A 12,327-nucleotide genomic window follows, 5' to 3' on the forward strand; every position below is an offset into this window, starting at 1 on the left:
TGACATTTGTGTGTTAGTAGCTCAAAGATTCACGATCATGTTAACAGGAATTGTGCAGCCCATGTGTCATTCCTGCTTCATTCTGGAATACCTATAGAATACCCTCTCATTCCAATGCCAAAAAGCCCTTGTTAATCCTTCAGCTGTCAATCACCAGCTTCTGACTTTTTTTTCCCTCCATTTTCAGTTCTGCTCCTTCCTTCCATTTTTTTGTACGTGTTGCACAACATGTGCATTTCCTCCCACACTCTCACTCTCAGTGAGCTACTTAATACTGATACGGCCCTGCTGCCAAATCGCTGCAATCTTGGCACCTATGGATGGTGGGCTGGCGAGATGTTCGCTTGCAAATGACATACAGCTCTACTGAAAGACAAAACACATCCATGATGGTATCTGTCGTGTGTAGCTCAGGAGGTTAGGGGACAAGATTTGTGGATTCAAATCCTGTGGCCAGCAGAGTAGTTATGTCATCGTCGGGCCATTAAGCAAGGCCCTTAACCCCAGTCTGCTACAGGGGTTCTGAATACTGCCTGACTTCAAAACTTGCTCTTCTACTTTACATATATAGTACAGAGGTGGATGGTTTTGTTCCAGAAAACACAATTCCAGACCAAGATTTTATAAGGAATCAGAGTAACAGAGCACTGAGCTGATTGGTTGAAGCAAAATCTTGATCTGGATTTGTACTTTTTGGACCTGAACTATTCACCTCAGTGCATCGTGATTAATCAGTTATTAAGGTGCCGATCTTCCTTTAAAGACTCCTACTTCTCATTGCCCCATATCACTATAATGTGCGGCAGGTAGTCAGAAATTTACAAAACATAAGATGATAGGGGAAGTCTTATTAATATTCATAAAGGAAGCACTAACTGATTATGTTTGTGCTACAGTGATGATATTTGTATTACAATGCTTCTGGGAAACTCGTCCCTGTTTTGTAGAGCAGAACACTCTCTCTAATGGTTAAGATAATCTTTGCGCTACAATGCTTTTGGGAAACACCTCTCTTTTGTAGCACAAAAAAGTTGTTATTTTTGAAAGCTGCAGTAGCAAATGGTGAAGACTGACTCTGAAGTAGATAACTAGCTAGCTAAGTGCAAGGTAATGCTAGCCTTTGAAGTGCATGATATATTGGCCAAAAAACACTGTCTGTATCAGCCAATATTCTTTAAAAATCAAGATACTGACATTGTTCCAATGTGTTAGTCATGGAAAATACTGCCATCCAAAATTGTAACTTTATCAATATCCAAAGTTAGCAAACACAGCTACTAAAAAAAATGGAGATGACTGCATTGGCCAGTTCCCATAAGGGAGGAAGAGGGAATTTGTCAGCTTATTCACCACTTAGAAGAGGTCTAAAAGTACTGGCCCATGACTATTTATAATGAATTATTAAATCTGGCAAGCAAATCAATCTTTCACTTTTCACAGAATAAAAATGATGCAATGTCTTTCCACTAATCTGCGCTGTTTTCCAATAATCATGTGTTTGTTTTTTCCTTTACAGTAGGCAACCTTTTGATAATTTACACTTGCTTGTTTGCCCTGTTTAATAATAACAAAAAAATTATGTTAAGTTTCCATTGTAAAATGTGTAAGTTTTTTTTCAGTGAAGTTTAAAAAGGTTTGTGTTTAGTTTATCAAAATAATTGAATAATCAATTAATTGATTTGAATCATGACATTAATCAAATATTTCTGAATCATTCCCTCAATAATCATAATCGAATTGGTTTGGGGCCAACGACTTACACCCCTAACACATACAAACACATACATGCATACACACACCTGACACTGTATCTCTTATGGCTGAAGAACAAGATGGGGTAATGAAGAACTACCCAATTACCCCACAGGGATTAATAAAGTGCCTCTCTTCTCTTCCTTAATGTAGTTCCCTCTTTATGACTTCCAGATCTTACTCCATAAACTGTAAAGTAATCTCCTTTGATTCACAGTGGACGCCATAACATGAAAAAAGCACCTTACCTCTGAACAGCAATGGTACTTATATTTCATTAGTGAACAAAACATTGATCAAAGGCGAACCAGCTAGGATCTAATGGGCACTTCATATCAGTATCTTAACCACTTCATCCATTCCAGAATCTGGGGACAATCTTCTGAAATGAAATCTTCATACCAGACTAAATATCAACATCTTCCTCACTGCAGCACTTCTCAGACTAGCAGAAAGTACTGGAATGTGAATGAGTAACTGTCACTTCTCTAGTTACCATTCATTTCACGCAGCTGTGCTACAAAAAAGCCACATGTGGTCACATCATGAGTTTTAAACACTAAAGACTAAATGATGCAAGAAGACACACAATCTAAGAATAAGCAACAAATTGCTGTACAAAGCTATGAGAGCCTTCCATGAAACTTCAATATTTTTTAATGCAAAGTTAAAACACAAGGAAATTGCTTCCCCTGGGTGCATTTCCTTGATGATATGCAGCTTAGCAAATGAATTCTTCAGACCCATTCACAAGGTTAAAGCCAGGGATACCGCCACAGATTAAATCTCCATCAGACTTTACCTACTTCATTCTTTCTCTCCTTTTGCCCTAAAGACACTTAATTATTGATCATTTTAAGTAATACACTTTTCTCCCCAATGTACTCACAAGCATGCTACCTACTTACCTGTGTTATGTAAACATACCTTCTTGCATACATGCATTGCCAAGGCCAGCATGGACATGCTACCACATGCCTGTTACCACAAGCCACGTGAACATGCTACCCTAAAACCCACAATACCGCTGTCCATTTAATATGCCACCCACATGCCTGTATTACCGGGCATAATGCAAATACGCCACCCACATGCCGCCTTTGCCTCTCGCGCATCCCCTGCTCAGTGGAGGCCAATAGCAGAAGCAGACCAAACAGGCACTTAAGAAGGAACTGGCAGCAAATCATACACGCTAACCGAGGAACTGTGTTTGACAGCACTGTGTGGACAGATGACTGCATGTCAGATGACAAGAAAACGTGTAAAAAAAAAACCTTTGCAATGCGATTGTTCTCCTAAACTTATCAGTCCACAAAATGGTGCTCAAATAAAATAATATGCAATACTCATTATACTGCGATACAGCTACTTGTGAAAGAAAACAGTGGCCTGGTTACAAAAACCTTTTTGACACAGACATAAACTATAGTCAATTAAATCTGACTGTCGTATGGAATAATAATAATAATAATAATAATAATAATACCTAATACACACTGACGAACATTTCAATCTAGGCTCTTGAGAGTGTGACAGCCCACGCACGCAGTACGCGAACTCACTGACCACAAGCTTTATTTGGATTATCCAAGCTGGATAATAAAAAAGTACAAAAATCAGAGCATATCAATGCGTGTCCGTGTGTAGAATTAATAAGTACGATGCCAGATGTTTCCCCTCATCTGCATGAGAGGGATGTGAGACAGGCAGCCGTCACAGAAATCGTTAACTCGCCATCTCCCCTTGAATCACGGCATTGAGAAGCTGCGTACACATCAGCCGCTCAGTCACATTTATGTGCCTTTATCAAAGATCCGTGGTAAATACCCGCATCTTTACTCCACCTGTGCAATTCAGTGGCGCTTCTATATGAACTCCTGAATCTTATCATCTGTTAATTATTTAAAACATTAAGATAATCAATAAACATATAGCATCTATGTTGTATCTACCCCACTGCAAACAACGCATAAATGCATCGCTTTCCTGCGATATGCACCGATAACATTATCTCCTGATGCGTCTCCCATCGCAGCACCAGGATCTTTAATGATCGTTTACGAGCTTGACTAGCTTGCAACGTGAAATTGAATATAACTGTCAACCTAATCACCATATAGGTTCACAGGTATCAAAGATTTAATTATGATTTTATAATCTCACTAAGGAACTACCCGGTAAACGCAGCATCAACCATCACGCTGTCAAAAAAAGAAAGAAAAAAACAACTGTGCATCAATCACTCTACTCGCAGTTCAAACCATGTCTTCAACCCTTATTTGCACTTACCTCTTTATTCAGCCGGTTTGCATCAACATATTGGTACCTAGATTACGCGACGCGTACCAAGCCAGGCATCCAGAGCGTGGTGGGGAACATGAGCATAGTTCTGCGTGTCTGCGATTTCCTCACTCTCTCATAGAGAAATAATGGGTTTCCTCTTCTCCGGTAACGGTGCGCTTCATCCTGTACTGCATCGCCTTTGCATTTCTTGGAATTTGGAAGTTCCTACCAAAGTTGCAACTCCGCCTATCTATGCAGATGCAGGAGGCATGAAGTCACTGCGGTTCACCCCCACCCTCCACCCCCGCCAGTACGACTATCGCGAGACCGGTGGAACAAACCATATAACATTCATAAGACCGTAACTGGAAAGAAACGTCTATGGTGACCAAAATCTTGTGATACGTTTTTGTTACGATGATATTTTTGGTACGTCTTTGCGTATAGTAATTGGGAAATTATTTCATGGATGGCATGTTCTAAAAGCCTCCATTTATTTACTGTGCACAAAGAAAATGCATGTTGTGAAAGACATGAAATTTTGATAGGCTACTTGCATATTTACTTGAACCGCTACATCACTTAATGGCAGAGTGTGACGTGCATTACGTGTGCTAAACTTACCTGCAGTTCCCTGGTTCCCTGCCTCTTTTTCTGCACCTGTCTCCTTATCAACGTGCCTGAAGGAGCTGGATTCTTACCCCGCCCCCATACAGGTATCACCGCTCCCTGCTGCTCTTGACAACTGCTGTACACATAATGACTAGGGGCATTGCCTCACTACCCCAGCCTTAATTCTGTTTTGTTGCTCGTTTTCAAACAGCTACGCTCTGAAGCAACAAGTCATTCAGTGATTTGATCAGTTTCTGCCTCAGCACAGCAAGGTTTTGCCGAAGAGCGCTTCATTTTCTGTTTGTTATTAGTATCAGTATTATATTTTGATAACCAGGGTGTGCATTGACAGAAATTGATAACACTATTTTCCCAAAGTCAACCATTAGCATGATGCCTATACTCACAAAACTCTCGAAGACTTTGATCCTCTCTAAGAGTACAATGGAAATGGAGCGTCGCTGAATTACAGCAATTTCATTTTAGTTGGAAAAACAGATACGAGTCACTTCCCCCAGAGCCAGTCCAGCCTCCACCCCAGTCTATAGACATCATCCACATGACCCATCCCCCATGAATGTTGAAACCCAGTTACCGTCAGCTACAATCAAATAATGTTAATATATATTTTTTAATTATTTCTCTTACAGATGCTACTTACCACTAGCACCTATTTTTAGAAGAATATCCCCTTATGGCCATTTAGAGTATTTCTTCCCACACATGTTTAAATTCGATCAGTACAAATGATTATGCTATGCTATGATGCTATGCTATGATTTTACATGCTTGTGAAAAACTTCAATAAGTAAGTTTAATGTTACTGTTTGATTACATTGCCCTCTGTTTTGAAAACATTACCTGCCGATCTGTGCCTATACTCTCTATGAAGGTAGGAGAATGTGCGTACAGTGAGGACTGCAATACGTCGTTGTGCACGCATTCCTGGCGGCCAGCAGACTCCCGACACGCTAAGCGGGCTCACCGCGCGTCCTGCTGCATCTAACGTTGTCTGTAGCCTCAACAGGCATAACAAAAACTTCTCTCCTCAAAATTTACCCATCAACTGCCACTTCACGTAAGGCAGTCTGGGCCTCTGACAAATATGTAAAGAAAAGCCACAACATTTAAGCGGGCAGTACACAGCTGGCATAGTCTGTCCGACTTAAGTAGAGTTCCAGCCAACAGTTGCATTTGTCCACCAGTCAACACAATTTTATGTGTAGTATCCAATATTGTGTTATGTATCCATTCAAAGAACAGTAACTACTTAAATACTTTTTAAATATTGATATGAAATATTTAAACTAAAGATATTAGTTCTCCAAATTAATGATTTAGATTAGTATAAAATACCAAGAATAGAAAAATCAGGATTCTGTGTTCATATGTGCAAATCACTGGCATGACTTAGCACGCTGCATCTTCCAGTAAACCATCTTTGGGCCCCTCCCTTAAATCTGTCACAGCATGTGATATGCGACTGTATTCCACCAGCACAATGGTTACATAAAATGTATTGATTTGTGTATAAATCAAAACAATAGCACCTGAAATTCGCTGCTTAATAGTCAATTATTTAATGGATAAGTAAATGAATGAAACCAGCCACAGTATAAATTAGATGTTTAATGATGTAGAAATGTAGAAACCTGATTGAGAATTTGCAAAATGTATCAATACTTGAGACTTCTAGACCTGTTTGCTTCCCAAATGAATGAGATGACCTTAAAAGTTTTTTAAAGGTGGCTTCTAGCTAACCCCAGTCTGGAATGGGGAAGAATGGTAGTAATAGTAATGGTAAAGGTGAAATTAAGGTGAGTTATCTGTAATTTTATGTTTAATCTTTAACATGGTTGGTGTCGTGCTCAGCCCGAAGGAGACACTGTCACCTTGACACAACCAGAGAAAACGGCACATCTTACGATGAAGAAGAGGGATTTCAACCTGTAGGAAATGTGTCCAACCTGTGAGTGACTTGAAGCATATTCGAGTTGTCATTTGAGTCTTCAACAGAATGTTTGACTTTCGAATGGCAGGCTTAAAATTATTAGTCAGAGGACAGAGCAGAATTCATATCCAACACGTAAAATTACAGTGAATCCATTTTATAACACAGAAAATGATAGAAACTGCAATAAGCAAGCCGTCCTTCGTAGATTATATTTTTGAACATTGAGTTAAAATGACAAGTATAGGTGAGAATGTGACTAAAAACTGTTTTTGGTTCTATTATCAGCAGCATGTTTCCAAGAGCTCAGAAGTGCTGTGAGTCATTCCCCTGTGTGAGTGCTGCGATGACATCATCACGCTTCCTATAAAGGGCCTTGAAGCCAGACCACCCACCCGCCCACACAAACACCCCTGCTGCAGCCATCACATCCATATAGAATAACAGGGAACATCTTTTTCTGTCCAACCTTCAGGGATGTTCAGCATTTTCCTTCGAGAGGAAAACCACAATGTCTAGTGGTAGCACTGTTCTGCCTTAGAGAAGATGATTTGGGGGTGGAGGGGGAGAGAGAGAATTTGCAAATTCTTTTTTGGGATCAGTATTATTTTTCAGTTGTGCCATGACAGAAAAAGACTGTTATGAGACAACATAAAGCAATAGCAAACAAGGTAAAAGCAGCCTGATTAATTATCAGTATTATCTTTGAGTATTAATCTGAAAAGAAGAGATAAGGTGTAGCTCTTGTGTCCTCTTTCTGATTTTATGTGATTGATATTCAATGGTTTAGCTGATAGTGTCCTGGCCTGCAGGTCAGAGTGTAGTGTTTACATGCTCTCTCTAGGAACTCCACCCTCCTTTTGAGGGGCAAAGATAAATGTTGTTCAGGTGAAATGACGACTCTACAGAGCCGCCAGTGGGAGCACCATCACGTCCAAATCACTAACTGTCTTGGCACCACGCCGCGACCGCTACAATATGCACCCTCTCAAATAATAGTAATCTCTCAAATGCCCAGACTAGTTTGTAAAAAAAACATGTCAATAATTTTGTGATTAGTGAACAATTCTTCATTATTCTGTATAACACATTCTTTTTAAAAAGTTAAAATGTTTTTACCTAAAATGTTTTGCATAAGTCAGCGGTGGCCAATCTTACCCACAAAGGACCGTTGTGTATGTGGGTTTTTGCTGCATCTCCCTAATTAGATGACTGATTGGCAGAGGAGTCCTCACACCAGGGTTTGAACAGCTGACCTAAAGGTTACCCCAAAAACGTGCATAGACACCGGCCCTTTGCGGATAAGATTGGCCACTGCTGGCGTAAATAATCAGAGGCTGTTCCTGCTCTACATCCTTCAGCAATCTTTATCAGAACCCTTTTTCTGTAATCCCTAATTCACCAGCAGGTGTCACTGAAAGTTACAAATGCTTTGAAAGACACATCTATCTTTCATATCTGCAGTGTCACAGTGAGCCTATTCCAGGAAGCGCAAGGTGGGATGGGATGCCACTCCATCAAGTCCCACCCGCACCTACACGCACTCACACAATAGGGGCAATTTAAGACACGATCTGCTTAAACCTTTGGAATGTAGGAGGAAACACAGGAAGAACATCCACACACAGAGAACTGTTGCAGAAATCAGACCCACGGCCCTGGAGGTCTGAGGTTACAGTGCTAACCATTGAACATCATGCCAGAGAGATGTATACAGTATGTACTCTATATATTACTGTCATGTCTCATTCACAAATTCGTATGGCTCTGATTATATGATCTGGATTATATGGATGCCCACTTTAAAAACCGCAAAAAGCTTATTTGTAAATTTACCTATTATAAACAGATGTTTACAAATTTGTAAATTTACAGGACACAGATTCAATCAGCTATGTCTGAAACAATTGCATTGAATGTGTTACTGAAATAATCAAAACATTCAAACAAAAAACTACCATAAATGTAAGGTCTGCAAATGTTGTAAAGTTTAAAAGGAATGATAAATTTTCAAATAACAAATTTTCCCAGGCTGCTCATGAGGCAAGCCAACAAAAGTCATACGTACAGTATATAAACACTGTTTCTGTTATATCACTACTCATACACGTGGGGGCACTATAGCAACATATTCAACATATTTCCATGAACATAAAGCTTACATGAAGGCAGATTTTTTTGATAAATAAAGTTGCAAGTTCGATGTTGTATAATGGATCACTGTTGCTTATGTTTCCTAAAATAATTCAAACAAGAAAATCAAGATGAAAGGAGTGCAAGATGCAAGCCCCAGAAACAATTTTCTACTGACCATACTCCAGAATCAGAATCATTTATTAATCACGGCCAAGGCGTACAAAAGAATTTTCAGTAACACTTTCTATGAATACCACGTTTGCAAGAATCTATGATCACATTCATAACATGTTATAATGCATTCATATAGCATTGGCTATAAATATTTATAAAAGGCATAACACAATATAGCCATGATTATTATGCATTATGAATACTTTATGAAGCTCTCATCTATAATGCACTATAGGTGGCTTCCTAATGCAGTTCAATGCATCTTTAATGCTTATATTGACCATTATAATGCATTTTGAAGGTATGTATAGTACATTATAGATGAGAGCTTCACTGGAGCTTATGAAGTATTATAATCAACAGTATAATGCCTAATGACGTTATTAACTCTATATGCAATATTTTCAAAACGTACACTCGAGTAGACTGCATGCATTTGTGACATAAAATATTATAATAGCAATTATGTATTACAACTACATAAAACTACATAAAATTTAATAAATACTGACACATCTCCCAAATACTGAAACACAAACACAATCAAATATATAAACTGAAATTTTATTCAAAATACCACAATTAATGCACTTACAGGTGAAAATGAACTCTTCAAATTTCAATTAAAGCCTTAAGATATAAGCAGTGTAATGGTGATATTATTGTTACTTAGTTTTAGTGCTATTATTTAGTAGTCAACAAAATATCAAATTGTATAGAAATAGTCATAAATAACTCAAAAATCATATGCATGTAAATTAAAATAGTGCAAACAAATTAATTAATTAATTAATTAAAAACAATAAAATCCCAAAGGTGTTGATACTCTGTTCTATTTCTGAGCTGGGCCCAGTGGTTCCTAGGGGCAAACCTTAACTCTGAGGAGAGCAGCTTCACGCTGCTGCCTCTGCTGGTTGTGCTCGCAGCTGGGGTCACCCTGTGGCTCATCGTGACTGGCCAGTGGGGAGCATTCGATGACCAGTGAACAGTCGGGGTCCGCCGAGGTGCCCACCTTTCTCACTCGCTGACGTTGTCTCCGTTGAAGGTCCGGCTGGCTGGCAGGAGCGGCTTGAGGTCACGCTGCACACGTCTGGGACACTGCAGGAGGACAGGGCGGCACCTTTGTCGCTGATCCCATGGATGTATTTTGTGTATTTAAATGCTCCTGAAATTGTGTTTTTAAAATGACGTTATTAACTCTATATATAATATTTTCAAAACGTCCAAATCTTTTAAAGTCTTTCTAATGAATTGTGTTGATTTGGGGATCATTTTTATGAATCTTGATGCCACATGGATACCATGCCAGACAAAATCAACTTCATTCATGCAGGAAATCTACTGTAATGGACACATGTCTAATCATAATTTACTGCACATCTAAGCAAAACATTAGAGGCCATATTTCTCACCCTCTTCTTCATCGGTGATCAACACAGTTCTTCAGGAGGGCCGCCAGCCCCTGATTTTCTCTGCACACCACACAATGGATTGCAGCATCGTTTTAGAGTATAATGAGTCAGAGTTAAACCAACACAGATGAGCGATAAAACTGAAGAGATGTAGAACTGAAACAACAGCACTTGCATCAGCTTGATTTTCTTATTTCTTTGGATGTACATGCACTGTTGGGGCTTTTGATTACATTGGTAATGCTCTTGCCTAACTTGTTGATGGTCCTATTGGACAGTGGTACCTAGAAATCTGAAAGACTCCACTCTGCTGACTATGGTGTCATCTATTTTTAATGGAGGTGGTGGGTAGTGCTTTATTCTGAAACCGGTGACCATCTCCACATTTCTTTGTGTATTCTGTTCTAGCACAAGAAGTTTGACAAATATTTTACATTTTGAAGTACAGTCAGTGTATAATGAGCAGAGCAAGAAAGAAAGCATTTGGCATACAAGTCTATGGGAAGAAACATGAAGGGAAGAGGGCTGAAAAAGAGGGATATAACTTTTCAAAAAGGAAAATACAAGCACACCTCTTCTTAACGGGTGAAACATCTGAGAGGTGGAACAAAGTTTCTAGGTGAAGAACTGTAGGAGGAGATGAAAATCTTGAAAATCACAGGAATAATAAAAAATATGAAAAATAATAATAAAAAAAACTTAAGAAGAATAATGTATGATCACATAATTATTAATGATCCAGAGTCCCCAGATGGAGAAACAGTCATTTGAAGAGAAACACTTTTCTAATTTGTCCCTGTACCGGCAGGTGAGAGTCTTGATTGCCTTGCAGAGCGCATTCTTGCCTGCTGTAGTCCTCTTCCTTAGCTAAGCATAGTCTGCCATTGATTCATTAATTCAGCCAGGAACCAGGGTTTGTTGTTGTCTTAGCAGTAAATGATCTTTGTCAAGATGTAGATTTCATTGCAAGCGCTGATGCAAGAGATAACAGCACCAGTATTACTGTCCTCGTTTCTGGGACTAGTTTTGAATATGTTCCAGTCTGTGGAGCTTAAGTAGTCCCTAGGAGCTTCTGTGGCTTCTGTATGCCATATTATAACCAATTTTGCTTAGGCTTAGCAGCTTAGCAGATTTCCTCTGAAAATATTAATTAGCTCAAAGATTACTGAGCATGAAAACATTATCCACCCACCCACCTGTAATTACTAATTAATTTCGAGGTCAGCTATCTCTAAAAAAATCATACAGAAAGCAAAGACATTAAGAAAATTAAGATAATTTGTTTGTGATATAAAATTTTAGTAGTGTTAGACAGTAGCATTCTTTCCCACTTATTATCCAGCCTCAGAAAGTGCCCCAAGTGCATAATGCATGCCCCCATCCACACAAGTTAACCAAGCTTCTGAATCATTGTTTAACCCAAAGCTTTAATTCATTAGCAAATAAAGCACCATAATATTCAGACTACTTTACCTTTAAATTATTACACTTATTGAAAATAAACTGTTTGTTCACTTTCTTTCCTATTCAGTAATTATCCATAGTCATTGGAACAAGCTACCATTTGAAGATCCCATGCATGGAAAATACTAGTGTGATACTTTCTTTCATGTGGTGAAGGTTGGTGATGTTCCAGTTACAGTTCTGAGGGCAAGAACTCAGGAATTAAACTTGATGCACCAACGGGGAGCCATTGCTGGTGTAATATTTGCATTTTAGCTGATTGAATACCAGATGTGCCACTGCACTTTGAATGATCTACATTGTTTTCACAGTGGATACTGGTAGCCCTGCCAGTAAAGAGCTACAGTAGGGAATTACCTGGACACTGAATTGAGCTGCATATTCTGATAAATTTGATACTTCTGACATGTTATACAAAGTAAATCTACCTAATCACAAAATAGCTGTAATGTGATCAGGAAAGGAAAGAAAACTCGCCATCATTCATTATCCTTAGGTTTCTAGGAGAACTTGACAGAGATAATGTTGATGATGTATGCTGGA

At 38.9% G+C, this 12,327-nt stretch overlaps 1 protein-coding gene and 1 long non-coding RNA gene across 5 annotated transcripts in view; one reads left to right on the forward strand and one right to left on the reverse strand.

Moving 5' to 3' along the window:
- Positions 1-4,324, reverse strand: part of LOC111861011 (signal-induced proliferation-associated 1-like protein 1) — a 139,723-nt gene extending 135,399 nt beyond the window's left edge. For all 4 annotated transcript variants that reach the window (XM_023845266.2, XM_072702694.1, XM_072702695.1 and 1 more), the window contains exon 1: positions 4,042-4,324. The gene's annotated coding sequence lies outside the window, so the exon portion shown is untranslated. The remainder of the gene's footprint in view (positions 1-4,041) is intronic.
- A 40-nt stretch (positions 4,325-4,364) lies between these two features.
- On the forward strand, positions 4,365-8,043 carry LOC111861012 (uncharacterized). The gene is made up of 4 exons (XR_002842149.2): positions 4,365-4,464; positions 4,666-4,751; positions 6,520-6,616; positions 6,887-8,043. It is a non-coding gene; the product is annotated as an uncharacterized lncRNA (long non-coding RNA).
- The last annotated feature ends 4,284 nt before the right edge of the window (positions 8,044-12,327 follow it).

This window comes from Paramormyrops kingsleyae, chromosome 19 (assembly GCF_048594095.1).
Source record: "Paramormyrops kingsleyae isolate MSU_618 chromosome 19, PKINGS_0.4, whole genome shotgun sequence".
In the NCBI taxonomy this organism is placed as follows: Eukaryota; Metazoa; Chordata; class Actinopteri; order Osteoglossiformes; family Mormyridae; genus Paramormyrops; species Paramormyrops kingsleyae.